The sequence below is a fragment of the Phragmites australis genome, chromosome 22 (assembly GCF_958298935.1).
Source record: "Phragmites australis chromosome 22, lpPhrAust1.1, whole genome shotgun sequence".
Taxonomy (NCBI): Eukaryota; Viridiplantae; Streptophyta; class Magnoliopsida; order Poales; family Poaceae; genus Phragmites; species Phragmites australis.
Window position 1 is genome coordinate 9,884,354 of NC_084942.1, and position 13,231 is coordinate 9,897,584.

Below are 13,231 nucleotides of genomic sequence, written 5' to 3' on the forward strand. Positions count from 1 at the left end.
TGTAGACAATTCGCACGTACCAGAACTTTGTTCGGCAGTTTGATGAGCTGATAGTGGACTATGTGCGCTGGTGGTCGTACACGCAAGCCGAGGTACTTCGACGTGCTCTGTTTGGACTTTCTGTGCTCTGCCTACATGTCTGGGAGTACTGGCTCACGACTCGCGCCCTCGTCTTCGACATCTGTATCATCGAGTACTCACTGCATTGCGTGATGCGGCAGTTTGGGAAGTTCCAACCGTGGCTGCTACTGTTGACTAGGTCAGTTCCTATCAACATACACATGTGCGTAACATTGCAATTAAATTTTCATACAACCCACGTGTACACCTTGTATTTGTTTCTACAGGTTGACGTAGAGGGGGGCTCATTCCACTAGCGTGTTTGCATCGCGTGTGCAGAGGCGGGTTGAAGAATGGGATGAGCTATCGAGCACGTCTTGGATGAGGAGCAACCACACTCGAAGGAGGCATACACGGAGTACCTCTCGTGGTTCGTGCATCGGACGTGGGTCCAGGAGATGTACACACTAGCCAAGTTTCCACGGCACGTGGTGGACGTGCGCGACACGTACGCTATGCACAGGGACCAGGCTCGTTCGCTTGAGGTACGAATAACCCTACGTGATTCATCATTTACCTCAATGTTTAGCTTAAAATTGTGAAGTGAGATGAAGTTTATCTTTGCAGAGGGAGATACTACGCCAGGTTGATGTCAAGGCACATGCGTCGAGACTGCGACTCGATAGTGGGAGTGAGGTCCTTAGGGCCAAGATGAGTGTGTCGTTTGGCTGGATTATCCAGAACGTAGCGAAGGCCTTAAGATCGTTGAGCTTTTGTTTGTCCTCGGACGTTACGACGGGACCACGAGCGTCGGCACAAATGCCAGCATGATCGTCTGCCACCTTCACTGTGCCGCTGCACCGACTTCCTTTTCGACCCCTACGACAGCGAGGCAGTCTTTCACGTTGCTGGTCACCCCCACTACAGTGGCATGTTGCCTCATCTTTCATTCTCCGGCACTGGTGACCCCTGCTACAGTTCTGTTAGCCACTTCCCCGCCTTAAGTGGTGCGACGCACCCTTCCTCCGCGAGCACAGGTCCTTCATGCTCTCGCATCCCCAGCGCGGGTAGGACACCCACTTCATGCATGCCATATTGTAATGTATGTCACGGTTTACCGGTGGTAACTTGATTTCTTTGTTGTTCCATGTGCAGAGCTCGATGATCTCTGAGAAGTAGAGACATAGGGTAGCTACATGGAGTTGTTTAGCAGGGACACTAGTCAGGTCCCTAGGTATGACTTCATCGTTGGACAGAGCGACGAGCTCGGTGCGTCGCAGCTACCTGGTGCGCTGTTCCTGGGGACTTAGCCCTCCCAGGACGACTACACCACTCCACCGCCCACTAGCTGACCTGAGCAGCCTATCATTCCATCGGACCGCCTGGCGTACTCAGGTCACCACGTGCGAGCGATGAGGCGTAGGGTCCCCAGGACAGATGTGACCAGGGTGTCATCCCTAAGAGGGGATGTAACCTGTAGGATTCTATGTCATTGTTAGTTTCAGTGTGCTATGTAGTAGTACTCCATGTTACTGTTTTACATGTACTCCGTGCTAGTATTTATATTATTTGTCTGTTATATCTTGTTAGATGTTAATGTGGGATCTTTATTATCAGCCATGTTTTTATTAACTGTGTTCTTGATCAATACCAAGGAAGACCATTGTGCGGTCATATCCCCTTTCAAATCATTTACTTTCAACTTTCAAAATAAACAGCCTTCGCATCAAAAAACCCTACTACTATAACACTTGCAAATACAATAAAGCGTTACATGATGGGGTACAATTTATTCAATTACGAACAACACGGTACAAGAAAATATAACAAAATACTGAGGTAACACGTCACCATAGAGCGTCGATGGTGGTGGTGGGGGGGTGTAATCTCTTGGTTACTCCTGGGTACATATTGGGATTCACACATTTAGAGAATGGTAACATAGTACAAGTCAAATATGAAATCAAATCCTCAGCCAACCGCTAGAACACATCCTTATTACTCCCAGTTGTTCCTCCGACCTGCCATGCGAGGTGGGATATAGCGCAATCTGATATTGCTGCATCTCTCTTGGCGCAATTGTTCCTATATTTCCTCCATAACGACGTGCAAGTGATGGATGTATTCTTGAATGTGTGGTTCTATCAGCGGGTCAATCCAGTACTGGAACCCACAATTGTCCGTTTGGAAAAACTGATAGATGAGATAAGTAAATAGTTTTGAGAAAATAGGAAAGAAAGTAGGTACTATTTGTTCGTACTCTGAAATGAGGACAACAGAAGAAGCGACGGCCTGCGTCATCGAAATGCTCATAAACCTGGACTACAGCATCATCTCCATGTCGACATGGTGGCCAAAACGAGCAAGGAAGAGCATTGTGGTTTCCGTAGAAATCTCTGCCATGGAAGTTGGGGTGTGGAGGTGATGGATCGATGGGGCAATCGAGTGGATGAGGAAATGCCATTGTCTCAATTCAATTCGAGGTCAGAAGATGTGTGAGTTGAAAATCAATTGAGTTTTGTTTATATACAACAAGTCCCAATAGTGCATGGACCAAGTGTAGGTACGTAATTTGAAGATAGTGCATGCATTGGATGCCTTCCTGTAGCGATTTTGAGTAGTCGACAGCGTTTGGACACATCGCTCTTAAAAGGTGGTAGCGACAGGTTACGTCAATCTAAACATGTAATGACATTGTGAGTAGTAAAATATCCTACAGCTATGGCAGACGCTTCTTCATATGTGCAACCTACCAGTGGAGACTCCATTTGGTTGTGTTTGTACACAAGACATCCTAGCAGTAGAGGATAGCTTAGGCAGCATTAGTGACACATGCCTCGGCTTTTAGCAAGAAATGACAACACCTTGCTGCAGCATAGCATCCTTATCGTGACTCACACTTTACACACGAGGTGACCACAGGACAGAGCTTTAAGCGTGAAATGACAAGACATATGTCGTGCTTCAGGCTTTAGACACCAAGTGAACACACGACTCAGCTTTTACCATGAAATGATAACTCCTCTGTCCTGACTAATGCTTTACACACGAAATGACAACACCTTTGTGCCGGGGCTGGTGGCACATGGGCTTGCACATGGGTACGTGTACAGCAAGCCTGACCCCCATGGATGCAACAGCTTCCACAGGAAATCTCTGCCAAGCATCAATACCACAACTTTTCCAGCTTTCATAGAGAATCCTATGCTCCAGCCCCCAGTCGGTCCTGTGCACTCAGTCCATGCACCAGCCTCCATCCATTATAAATAACTCCACCCTCATCCATGGATAGACCACTCCTTCCTCAGCTTTCTCAACTGCAATGTCTTCCTCAGCTCCACTAAGCCCAATTTTTATCCTCTAGGGGGTCGAACTACCGATGTACTTCTATGGCGACTCTTGTAGGCTTCGCAAGTCCCAAGACATATCCTACACATATGTTCTACGCTTCTTCATGTCTGCCAACTACCAGTACGATAAGTCTCAACATGGACCATATGAGTACCCACCGGTATAGCGACATAGATCACTCATGTGGCACTTTTCACACGATTTTATGCACTCTCTTACTAATCTCCTCTCTTGTTTCTTTTGTCTCCACCACCTATCTGTGACTTTATGCAATGGCTCGACATAGAGCAAAATGAGGACCAGAAGTGGTGGGTGGACATGGAGATGCGATGGAGGAGGGAAGCTTACCAGCGCCGCGAGTACTTGCGACATCAGGAAGAACTACGAATGAAGCGGCAGGAGGAGGAGCACATCAGGAATGCCATGAAGGAGCGTGTCGTGGCTCAAGCACGCGAAGCAGAGAGGGAAAGAAAGTTGGAGAGGGCCCGTCGCGCTAAGGCGAGGGCGGGGGGCTGATGCCCTAAGAAAGGGTAAATATTCTAGGTGCACTCAGTAAAGAGCATCTATTGTACCCGACCTATTTTCATTCCCTAATGCATGTTAGGTTTAGCAGTGGCACGCTATTAGGTTAGTCTTTAGGTATATGCTAACGTTTATTGTCATCTCTTTACAGTTATAGTCCATTCACACAGCGATGAAAAACCCCATGTCCAATGTAATGTTTATCAGCGTATGTAAACTTCGTGCCGGGTTATATGATATTTGTGCTTCATAACTACTATAGTTCGACAAATTAGATTTTGTATTCTCACAAAATCACTTCGTACAAAAAATTCCACACACTTTTACACCAACTAAATAAAAAAATTTGAGATAATTAATGTGCAATATTTTTTAATTTACCAAATACAAATTCTATTAAGAAACTAATTATACATATAGTTCTGCAGTTAAATTAAATCGAATGAAGTTATCACCCGTTGAACGGGCGAGAAGAAGATCTCACCCGTTCAGAGGGCGAGAACAAGCTTCCGCCGCTGAATGGGCGAGACATTCCTCTCCCTGGTTATTAAATACGCTACCAGTCGGATCTCATAAGGTGTCGCTCGTTCAACGGGTGAGAACAAGGTCTCGCCTGTTGAACGGACGACGGTAGAGTAGACTTTATTATTTTTGAAACGGATATGTAATCTTGAAAATTTTGAAAAAAAAAATATATAAAAAATTTATCCCTCTCTGCTCATGGTCCAGCACGCGCGCGACAATAGGAATCAAGCCCGAATCCGAGTGGACGCGTGGAGGAGATCTTGTGGAAGCTTGACCGAAGGAGTCTTTAAGCTCTAAGTGTCGGGTTGCCGGTTATCTCCAAGCCGAAGGTAGTCGAACAGAGGAAATTGAGTTCGGATTTAAGCCGCCATCGCTAAAACCCTATGTCGCGTCGATCTCGAACTCCCTCATCCCCCTGGCCATAAATACCCTACCGTGTCCTTCCTCTTGGAATCCGCAGCATTTTCCCCCGCTTTCCACCAAGGATCCCCACCGTAGACCTCTACTCGCCCAGTTTTGAATCTTGAAGTCGCCGCCGTCGCTAGCCCACTGCGTTGTTCGCCGTCGCCGTCATGTGCGTAAATAGGTTCGCCGTGAGCTTCGGAACCTTTTCCTCTGCCCGTCGGAGGACGCCGTGCTGCGCCACATGATTCCAGCGTCTGTCCGATGGAGCGCCGCCATGGAACAGCTCGTCACCGCCGACTTCACGTCGGAGATTAGCGAGGTAAAGCTACCGCCGTCCGATCCTGTTTATACGGTCGAGATTAGACCAGTCATACCCCTTCGGGTTAGGTCGATCCGAGCCGTTCGATCTGATATCGACGATCGATATTTGATGAGTCTTAACGGCGTGTTATCGACTACGACACTGTTTCGTCTACCACGTCACCGGTCATATCGACTGGCCGTGTCAGCATTCATGCACATGTGGTAGTACCACATCAGCCGTCCGTGCTCACGTGGCATACAAAGTCATCATCGTTTATTCGATATATTTATTTTGCGCTTTGATGACGTCATAAATAGCAATGGTGACTCAATATATGTATTTTAATAACCTTAATTCTATTAATGCCTTAAATAATGTTTTTCTATAGTAAAATAATTCTGAAATTTTGGGATAATTTGGAAAATTAGTTTTAATAGTGTTATTTAATTCTATTTAATGTTTTCATATAGTTTTATAATTCAAATAAATGTTAATAAATTCCAGAAAAATTCTAGAACATCCCAGAAAATCATAGATGAATCTAGAAAATTATTAAAAAAATCATAATCACATAATTTCATTCATAGGTAATCTTTTTATCCTGTTTTAATCTTTCGAAAGCCGTAACTTGTCAATCGTTGCTCTGATTTGACCAGTTCTTTCGCTAGAAAGCATGAAAAGTACGATCTTATGTGTGATTATGTTTGTTGTGTGATATTTGATTTTTATGTGTTTCTTTATCTCTTATCTTCGCGAGTAGACGCTAAATTTCTGAAGGAGCTAGAAGGACTTAGAACCAGAATTTTGAAGACCCAACTAAGTATAGTGAAGGCAAGTTATGTTCCTAAACATATTCATCCCAGTTTCTAAAATATTTTGTTTTAGAAACATGCATGCTAATAATTTGCTAGGAACCCCAGAGTTAGGTTTTACCCTAGTTTTTCTATATCAACCTTGTTGCCATGGTTTAGTTTTGGGTTATGGAAGGATAGCTTACGCTTAACATAACTTGGGGATGGTGAACATGGTTCAACTGAATATGATAGTGGTCATATGGAATAATGATAAAAGATGATAATCTAATTTTTGTAGCAACATGGAATAGTGATTTGAGCAAGTGGCTTGATGAGACTGTTACAAGTTGTATGGTTAGGTTGTGATAGTCTTGCTTAAATCTAAAGACCAGTTCGTGAAGTGATCTTTCTATGTAAACAATACAACTAAGAGCCTGATATGGGACGGGCCTAGCCGATTACTTTGCATACTCTCGTCATTATGTAGACCATCCGATTGTGTGGAACGGAAAGGTGTACTTCCAAGGTTTCAATTGGCATAAGATGGAGCTTCTATTGCGGAGGTGTATTCATGCGGTAGTGAAATCTTAAAGGGCAGACACGTGCTGAGAGGGGCAGTGTAAAGACTTTGTAGTGATTTCCTGACCACATACCTCGAAATTGTGTAAGTGTTTGATCAGCATGGGCACAATAGATAATCATGACTTATGGGTAAAATATACAACCTCTATAGAGTGTAAAACTGGTTAATCAGTCATACTCACAGTTACGAGTGGCAAAGAAAACCTTACATGTTTAGAACTTGATGGTTTGGTTGGTTTGATCAGTCATAGTGGTGGGAACTATGATTGAGGTGCTTTTCAACATTTGTGGTGGGAACCATGGTTGAGGTGTTAGAAGGTTAATTACGTCAAGATGATTAGAATCTTTAGGTGGTCGTTTTTTCCTGCTATTCACTTAGTTATTACTTACTTTTCAAATGATTTATATAATTATTGTTTTCTGCAAAAGAGCCACATTGCCATATTGTTGTCAAGACTTCATATGCATACTATTCTTCACAACTTGCTGAGTACGACATGTTCACACTCTTTGCTATTACCAAATATTCAAAAGGAGAAGGTATCGAAGAGTTCATTGATGATGGTTCATCCTAATATACTTTTTACGTTGGTTTAGTCTGTGGAGTCATCGTGAAGGATTAGTTACATTGCAGTTTCATTTGGATCTTGTCCCTTAAAGGTCACTTTTGTAAGGGCCCGTTTGTTTCAACTGGAGATTGTGAAAAGCAGCTTGTAGATTGTGGATTGTAAGAAGCTGAATTGTAAAATCTGGATTGTAAAAGCTGGATTGTGGATTGTTACAATCTGGTGGAAAGCGGATTGCTGGATTGTTACAATCCAACAATCCAACTTTTCCAACCAGCTGTTTGTTTCAGCTTTTGAATTGTGATCACAATACAACTTTTACAATCCAGTTGTTTGTTTCACCTTTTGGATTTTGATCATAATCCAGCTTTTACAATCTGAAACAAACAGGGCCTAAGACGTTTAATGACCATCAAGTGTGATATTGTATAAAAATATTCATCTACGAAGTCACTATATATTGGGATTGATTCCTGGACCCAGCACATAGATGAGATTGATCATTTTCTTGGACCGATCGCGACAGCAACCAGCCATTCCATTAGCTTTAGAGTGTTCTTTATTTACTTACTAATTGTTTACTAATGTCACATCTTATCAGGTGTCATTAATTTCTGGCATGATAACGCTCATGCCCCATGAGAGTGCCACACTAGCATGAGCACCCGTTGTGCTCATGTGCTAACTGAGCCCGGATGTCGACGCCTTTCGATGTGGAGACTTTTCATAGGAGGTTCTTCAGGTGTCTAGGAATTGACCCCGATTTCATGATACGTTCCTTTTTTCCACTCTTTTCGCACCCACCAATTCTAAATTGTGAACAATACTCCTAACGACACATTTATCAACTTCACCCTTGTTGCTTCAAGGAATGGATTAGTGTGTTGAGGCCGCCTTTCAATGGGGAATGGATCAGAGGGGCCAAAACCAAACGAATGTACGAGATCAGGATGGAGGAAGCACGCTGGCAATAGGAGGCACGTCATGAGTGCCAATAAGAACGTCAGTAGCAAGAACAGGAACACAAGCGTTAGGCTGAAGAGCCTCAAAGGCAGGAGGAGGAATGTCGCCTCTGGGATGACATTTTCAGAAGGTAGGAGGCCGAACTATAGAGGCATGAAAAACTACTTCAGAGGTGTCAAACTCTCTTACATTGCTAGGAAGAAGAGGAGCGTGAAGCGGCATGTGAGAAAGGGGGAAAATATTCCCAATCCACGTAGTAGAATCCATGTTTAATCCTTGATATTGTAATATTTACAACCATGTATTGTGAACTTTGTATTAATCGTAGACTTTTAACTTCACAAATAAAATTGTCAGCTTCTACCCTTCTTGTTTGATTAATCCACCTTTTAAAATATCTCAAAAACAATAAATTCTAAAAAAATCACAAAATTCTATTTTAAAAAAACAAATATAGGTACATGTCGCCTCTTTGATGGGCAACAGGAATGTGTCGCCATTTCATTGGACGACATGTCCTGTCGCCCTTTCAACAAGCGATCACAGAGGAGTTTTGTTGAAACCCGTCTGTGTGAAGTTAGAATCATAGACGGTTTTTGTTTAAACCCTTCTGTGTTAATTGTCACAGATAGAGTTTTTAAAAACCCATCTTTGTTACCCTTTCACCCCTATATGTAAAGTTGCTTTGCTTATAGGGGGGGGGAGGGTCACACAGATACACACTTCATGATTCACAAATTAAATAACACATAGACACATTCTTCAGAACATCGATCATTATTCATAACATCAATCACACATTGTTCAGAACACAAAACACATGCATTTACATATCGCAAAGGTTAATAACATGACACAGATGCACATCACACATTGTTAAGAATACATAAACCTAGCAAGCTAAACACAATCCCTAGCTATACAACATTGGTCCATCGACGCCGTCTTCCAAAAAGATGAAATGATTGACATCATGGCGATGCCATCTTCAAGAAATATGAAAAGTGATCGACGAACTTGGGTCAATCGGCATCGTCTTCCAAAAAGATGAGATACATCATCTCAGCCTCCTGCATTTTAGCACAACGTCAACCCAAGCATCATCTTCAATGAGCGGCTCGCAGTCATCCGGATTTAGCTGCACCTTTACTAGCTCATGCAAGAGCCAGAACCAGACTGCATTGTTGCCAAACCACCAGCCATAGTACAGCAAGAAATATGCATTGAAGCTTGTCTTGCAGCCAATGAAAATGTCTCCATTGTGACGAATAGCAATAGAAAAATTTCAACCCGGAAGAACTGAATGGAGAATGCGGTTCACAGCATACACAGGGTCCATGGAGGGACAATCCCATCCTGCCACCTCATGATTGATGTGAACTGCGTCATTGTAGATCTACGATGGAAACAAGGCTTTGTGTAACACCCTACTTTCCAGGATTTTACAGCTTTTTAAAATTTTCAAACTTTAGTGAGTAGCTTCACCAGTAGAATAGGTTTAAAACCTATTATCATAAACAATCAATCAATATAGGTTATTATTTTGTGTACATTGCATGCTGAGTTTTGCTAGGAGTCAGGTAAATGCATTAGAGTTTTTTTTCTTTTTCTTCCTCTTTGGTGTTTTGTGTGAAAAAGATTTTGAAAAGGTTTTTACAAAACTATATAGTAAATTAGTTAAGCATCTTAATGGTTGGAATTCCAAATCCTCAAATTCATCATCTATTCAATCCTTGATCATACCTGATCCTTCTCTAGTTCAATTCAAATCTTATCCAAATTCTTGTTTAAATCTAATCCCTCCTCTTTGTCAAATTCTACCCAAATTCAAATTCAAATTCCTTATCTACTACCATTCTTGTTCAACCTCATCTTTTGGTTTCTCTCGAATTCACTCCAAGCTCAATTCAAATTCAAACCCTATTCAAATTTCTCTGCAAAAGTTTCTTTTCTAAAATCCTAGATATGCCTAAGGTGCCATTAGACCCAATCCTATCCAAGCCCAAGCTCTTGGCCGGCACACAAGTCATTTAGGAGGCCCAACACAAAGGATGCACAAAATCTATGGACATTCGCGGAGCCCTGAACAGTCTCATCTTCCCATGCAGTTATGGAGTTCAAGACGGCCTCAAATGTAAATCTTGACAATATCAAAGTTGTAGGACTCGTCGAGTGCTTCATTTTGAACCTATGGAAGTCTCCTTTTGGATAACGGAGCTAGGAGTTATGACCCCTGAAATTAGCGCTACGTAGATAAGTCTCAATTCAAACAGTTTATCTTGTGACGCATTTGTGGAAATCAAAATTGTGTTTTCAGAAGTTCCAAGGAACACAAAACTTGTAGATCTTTTTGAGTAATACAATTTAGAGTTCAGAAACGTCCAATTTGGAGTCTGGACGGTGGAGATATCGTCCTCAGAATAAGGAGCTGCAAAAAAAGAAATCCTAACTGACTCGAACTCGAACTCGATTCGTGTCCGACTTGGACTCCACCTCAACCAGCCGCCTCTAGCCCTATAAATAGGTGTTGAATGTCCTGCCCTACTCCCTCTCTATCCCTCCAAGCCCTTGCCGCCACAGCAGCCCTACCCATGCACCGCCGTTTGTCGATGTCACTGCCCGTGATGCGCTATATCATCATCTTTGTGAATCCTCCTTCCCCGATCGTCAAAGCAAGGTGAGGACCCCTCCTTATCCTTCTTTGCCCCTGTCTTACCATCATAGTAAGTCCCTAGCCAAGTCCTAACCTTAGCCAAAGCACGATCTACGCCACCATGATCGTCGCCGTCGCAGATAGCCATGCCATCACCGATTGGCATCGACTTCCTGGCTGACCAAAGGTCAAATTGCAATTCCCTTTCACCAGAGCATGACCCATGATGTTTCTCACATCCTCACAAACCGGGTTGTCTAGTAGAGCAGCCAACCACCGGCATCAAGGTCGACATGCCTGCTGTCTGGTTTCTGGACGCGTTCTGTGCACGCACCGAATTTGCTATCGCGTTCCCATCAATCTAGAAGTCATATGGATGTGCCATTTGCGTCATGACATGTCCCAGGAGTCTTCTACATGACCCTATGTTCCCTTGACTGGTTGCGCAGCGACACATCCAGAACGTGGTTGCCAATCGTAGCATGCCGCAACCATCACCCATCCCATCTTTGTTGATCAATCTTCCTCTCAGTGGATGATCTTTCCAAATCCGTGCTATAGCATTGTGTTCCAGGATATATGAATGTCTCTGTTCAAACAGTTTCTCAAATTTCATATTCAATCTCTGGAAACGCATGCATTTTCATCGCTGTATCTAGATGCAGCCATGGTTAAATCTGAGGGCAGTCATCGCTATTTTGCCACTACCTCGGATGATCCCTTCTAAAAGCGACCATACCTTTGAGTTAGCATTTCCACGTTCTACGCTATGTTTCCCTCGTTTTGCTGAAACACCACTGAAGCCCAACATCAATGTCAGAGGCCACGTGCCCGATCGCCATCTCCGACATAACCCGAGCCGTCGCCGATACGCAGGGTCACCAGCAGTATCCTTAACCCAGAAGCGCAATCTTCAGCCATTTGGTCCATCATGGGCAGTTGAGGCTAGACCTCAGCTCACCTCTTCTTTAATCCAATACGATGCTTGCATGGCATACCAAGTCAGCACCACATCATCCTCTTTAACCTAGTCTGTGAAGTCTAGTCAGCCCTATACCTCTTGAACCTTGCACAATGATGTTGTCAAGTCTAACACAATGATTGCGCAATTAACCTTTTCCTATAGGAAGATAACATCGGGAAATCAGTCTTTCCTTTTCAGCCTAATCTATCTTCCGAAAGCCATTATCTTTCATCCTAACTCCGACTTAGGCGATTCTTGCATCTAAATTTCTTCTCTAAAATGATACCCATCCAACCATAGTGTTTTTAAAGTGATTTGATTATGTTCGGTATGCTGTTCTTAGTGTTTTCCTTTGTGTTGTTTGTTGGTAGTTTTTGCTATTAATCAATGTTCCGAAGGAGCTAGAAGGACTTTAAGACCAAGACTTTTCTGAAGACCCAACTGAGTCGAGTGAAGGCAAGTTGTGTTCTTGATCATTTTTATCCCAGTTTTACAAATCTGTGGATATTCGCGGAGCCCTGGATAGCCTCATCTTCCCATGCTATTTCAGAGTTCAAGACGGCCTCAAATACAAACCTTGACAACACCAAAGTTGTAGGACTTGTCGGGAGCTTCGATTTGAACCTATGGAAGTCCTCTTTTGGATAATGGAGCTAGAAGTTATGGCCCACTAAATCAGTGCTGCGTAGATAAATCTCAGTTCAAACAGTTTATCTTGTGACGCATTTTTGAAAATCAAAATGGCATTTTCAGAAGTTCCAATGAAAATAAACACGATCCAACAACCACGATCGTCCTCTTGATAAGTTTAAGAATACATTACACTTAGAGGCATAATATAACTAATTAATAATCTTATTATCCACGAATAAAAAGCTATGCCCTATTACATGGTTATCAGCTCCAACTAGATTAGAACCACTCGCCATATGGAGCTCTAGCAAAATCCTCAGGAAATTCATCCAAAAGATGAGCTTGAGGAGATCACGTGTCATCAAGAGCACTTGGGTGCGTAAGATGTTGCAACTCGCCTAACTACATTTCTCTCATGACATCTGAACTATAAAAATGGGGCACATGCAATCCATTGGATGCTCTCGCACCTTGGCCACGGGGACGAGGTACTAGTGTTCCTAGCACCACTGGAAAGCAGTGAGACTGAGGTGCCCTCCCATATGGCTTTATATGGCCCTCTCCATACAATACCTTGCGGTTAACCAATCTACGGCGCACTTGCAATTCCAACACATGTTGTAGTCGGTTGTAGCGCCTTCGCGTGTCCTACAGTTCCGCCACGACGCAACGGTATGATTGGTCTAAGGAATGAACCAACTCTACCATGTGGTGCTCACTTAATGGGGCTGCGTCCAGAACATCCTCAAAGGTGTTGATGTTGTTGCCTCCTCGAAAGGGAAAATGGATGAATGGCCATCCATTCAATACGAGTAACTCGTCGCGAAGCGCGGTCATTGCCTTGTATGCCACAGCTTGAATCGCCATCTCTTCTGAAGTTTCAGCTACTTCAAAATAGTGAGGGTTGGC